Consider the following 4,323-nt stretch of genomic DNA (forward strand, 5'->3'; position numbering starts at 1 on the left):
TGTGTGTGTGTAGATTCTGTACATCTTATCACATGTGTGAGTTCATGTAAACACACCACAGTCAAGATACTGAGCAGCTCCAAGCCCCCGGGTCCCTTTATAACCACTTCACCTTCTGACCCTAACACCTGTCCTTTTGTCCTAGAATTCTGTCACTTCAAATAAGTTACATGAATGGAATTGTGCAGTCTTTGGTGTTTGCCATTTTCCACTCAGCCTAATTCCCTGGAGATTCACCAGAGCAAGAATCCCAGTTGGCTCCTTTGTGCCACTGGGCAGTGTCTGGGGGTGAGTGGATTTTAGGGCGTGTTTAACTGTACTCGTGTGCACGGACCTCAAGGCTGATCCAGTTTTGCCTGTTTTAATTCAAGCTACCACAAATCTTCAAGGACAGGTTTTTCTGTGAACATTTCATTTCCTTCCGTTTCTCTGGGATACATGCCCAGGAGTGGAATTGCTAGGTCATATGGCTGTGCACGTGTAGTTTGGTTTTTGTTTTGTTTTGTTTTTGTCTATTAAGAAATTTCTACCACCACCACCTCTCCCCTCCTCCAGAAAAAAACGAAAAAGGAGGAACTGCCAAACTGTTAGCAGAGTGGCCGCATAACTGGATTCCATCAGCAGCACATGAGGGCTACCGTTTCTCTGCATCCACACCACCATCAGGTATTGTCACTGTTTTTCATTTTAGTCACAATGACAGGTGTGGAGGGCACAGTCTCTTTGAATGTTCTTCTTATGATGAAATTAAGTGATCATCATCTATGCTCCTGCTTGATTTCTTGTGAATTTTGTCCTGGGCCTGGGCAGGACCTGAGACCAGACACAAACCACATATCATTGCAGCAAATAAAAATGTTTGTCCAAGTTCCCACCAGGGCACTTAGCTCCCCTTTTCTGGGCCCGAGTCACCTGAGTGAGATGAGAGGCTGTCATGCTCCCTCCCCTGGGGCCCAGGGATGACCAGGTAGCAGGCAGCATGGCTTCTGCTCTGCAGTAAGAGATAACACCTCCGGTTCTGCACTCCGGGGTTAAAGATGCCTGGGCCAGGGGATGGCCAGCGCCATGGAGCCTGCTCTGTGGGGGACGGTTGTCCTGGTTTCTCTGTTCTCTGGGAAGAAGGCCTAGTCCTGCGGGGTCTCATCTGCTGCCCAGCACCCTCCACCAGTGTCCCCATTTACCACCCTGGGCTCTCTGGGCCCTGTCTTAGCCCCCAGCATGCGGCCCACAGCAGGCACTGCCAGCAGGGGACAGTGCAGAGCCCACAGCGGCACCAGGGGATCCCTGGGGGGATATCTTCTGCCTTCGTCCTGCCCACCCAATCTCAGGATATCCCTTGAGACGTAGTGACAGTCCTGTGACTCAGGGGAGAGCAGGGCAACAGCTGGGAACAGGAAGGCTTTGATCATTGATACCCAACCCCCAGTCCCCACACTCCAGAAATTTGCAGAAATGGAGGCTCCCTTTCTAGGGCAAGTGCTCCCTGAACCCTCCTCCTCACCTCACCTTTCGGCCTCCCCCCAACCCCATAGAAGTGGTTTGAATGTTCCCACTGCCTCTGGGATACAGGAAGTGAACACAAGTTTAATTCTGTCCTCTTTTCCTGGGGGCCTCGTGGGATGTTGCTGAGCTTCCTGGGTATCTGCCTGGGAGGTAGGTGGGCACTGGGTGAGCATGGGGGTTATTCCATACGAAAGACAGCTCTGGTGCTGCAAGGTGGTTTGGGCATGGATATATATAATGTGTGGAAATAAAAGCCTAAGAAAGTCAAGAGTCTCTTGTAACTCAGAACCGAAACCAATTTCACTCTGATTTTGCACCGTAAGAACGAGGACAATTTTATTCCAATAGAAGTTTGGTTAGTTTGAAAACCTATTAAGGTAAATTTATGCTAAAGGAGAGTTTTTGTTTCATGTTTCATTTTGCACTTCAGTGTCTGTTGCTTTTTCAGTGTTTGGCTGACGGCTTTCCACAACTGAGGAAGTACAGTTTAAGAACGTTAAAGAAGCAATGCGACTCATGAATCCGGTTAAGTACAATAACTTCTTTAAAGTATTTAAAGGTATTCCCCCCACCCCCGCCACCAAGATGGGTTTCTACATATTAAACTACAAAGACCCTCAAATTATAAAAACCCTAAAAAGACAAAGTTCAAAGAGATGATCCTGCCACACTAACTCAGTCATGGACAAGTGATGAAAGCACCCTCCTCCAGGTCCAGAACCTTCTTTGTTGTAGAAGGCACCTTCCTCCTTCCATTCAATCTGCTTCCACAGCCACCCGCCCCCCACTCCATTTAACCCTGGAGTCCATGACTCTGACCCACCAACTCCTCCAGCCAGGGCCCCAAGGCACAGCTCTTCTGTGGAGCCGCCACCCCTGGCCCGGCAGCCTCACCTGAGGGACCGCCCTGGCCTGGGCTCAGACACAGACCAGACAAGGCACCTAGGGGCTCCACTGAGGCAACCAGGACTCGTCACCACCCAGACTGTTACCTGAATCTTTAAATGAAAGACCTTAGGCAGCATTTTAGCTAAATGGCAATACCAGGTCTCCTGTCAGCAAGAATTTTATCTTGGTTACTGGAATAATGGACTATTTAATACATCCGTTGCTGAATGTACAAGAAACCTTTTAAACCTATTGCATATTCATTCCTGCTAAGGAAAAAGAAACAAAAAAAGGAAAAATTTTTTTTTTTAGTTTTAGCTTTAATTTTTATCCAAGTTATACGTTAATGTGATTTAAAGTATCAGATAGATCTGTAAGGTTTGTAGCAATAAAACAAAAACACTTTCCTGTCTCCCTCACTGCTCTCTGAGGCAACCATCTCCCCCTCTTTTGGATTTTATGTGGGTATTTACCATTGTTTCTAAATCACATACTTCTTCATTTTTGAATTTTAAAACTACATTTATGGATGTACTCTATTGGTATTCTGCAGGTTATGGTTGTGTAATGAACCAACCCAAAAGAGTCTTAAGAAGCAACAATAGTTTATTTGATCACAAATTTGGTATTTGGGTTTGAAAGGAATACCTTGTGTTTATTCCAGGACTCTTTAGCCAGGGTGGCTGGATAGGAGTTAGGAGATCCGCTTTCAAGACGGCTCAGTCGTATGGCTGACAAACTGGTCCCCCTCCATCCACGTGGGCTTCTCCACAGAGTTGCTTGAGCTTCTTCACAACACGGTGTGGACTCCGAGAGGCAGGGAGTAGCTGCCAGAGTGTCCCTGGGGCCACGTTTCTGCCTCGCCCGTCCACATTCAAAGGGTGGGACGTACCCTCCATATCTATGTAGTCAATTAATTTGTTTAGCATCTTCATTGACATACAATTGACACATTTGCTGTTGCTGTTGTTCAGTCGCTAAGCTGTGTCTGACTCTGCGACCCCATGGACTGCAGCACCCCAGGCTCCCCTGTCCTTCTCCGTCTCCCGGGGTTTGCTCAAATTCATGTCCACTGCTTTGGTGATGCTGTCCAACCACCTCATCCTCTGCCACCCTCTTCCCCCGTTACCTTCAATCTTTCCCAGCATCAAGGTCTTTTCCAATGAGTCGGTTCTTTGCATCAGATGGCCAAAATATTGGCACTTATAATAATTGACACATAGGCATTGTATATATTTAAGGTTTACAACTTGGTGGGGGGTTTGTCTTAGAAAATATTTCTATACTTTTAAAAGTTTTTTTTAATTGGAGTATAATTGCTTTACAATGTTGTGTTTCTGCTGTACCACTGAGTGAATCAGTTATATGTATACATATATTCCTCCTTGAGCCTCTCTCCCACACCCCGCATCCTACCCCTCTAGGTCCAACTTGTTGTTTCGATGAAATAAGTACCATGATCAACCTAATTGACATATCAACCACCTCATAGTTACTATTGTTGTTGCTTTTTGTGGTGAGAACACTTAAGATTTACCCTGTTAGCAAAGTTGAAGTATACAACACGATGTTATAATAGAGTCACCATGTCACACGTTAGATCCCCAGAACTTACCGTATAACTGAAACTTTGCAACTTTTCACCAACATCTCTGCATTTTTCTCCTTTGACCCACCTTTGGAAACCACCGTTCTACTCTCTGCTTCTGAGTTTGACCTTATAGCTTCCATATATCAGTGAGAAGATGCAGTGTTTGATTTTCTGTGACTAGCTTGATTCACTTAGCATAATGCCTTCCAGGCTCATCCTCTTGTCGAAAATGCAGGATCTCTATCTTTCTCGTGGCTGAATAATATTCTGCTGCATATTATTGACTATGCCAAAGCCTTTGACTGTGTGGATCACAATAAACTGGAAAATTCTGAAAGAGA

This window comes from Bison bison, unplaced genomic scaffold, assembly GCF_000754665.1.
Source record: "Bison bison bison isolate TAMUID 2011002044 unplaced genomic scaffold, Bison_UMD1.0 scf7180017864068, whole genome shotgun sequence".
Classification (NCBI taxonomy): Eukaryota; Metazoa; Chordata; class Mammalia; order Artiodactyla; family Bovidae; genus Bison; species Bison bison.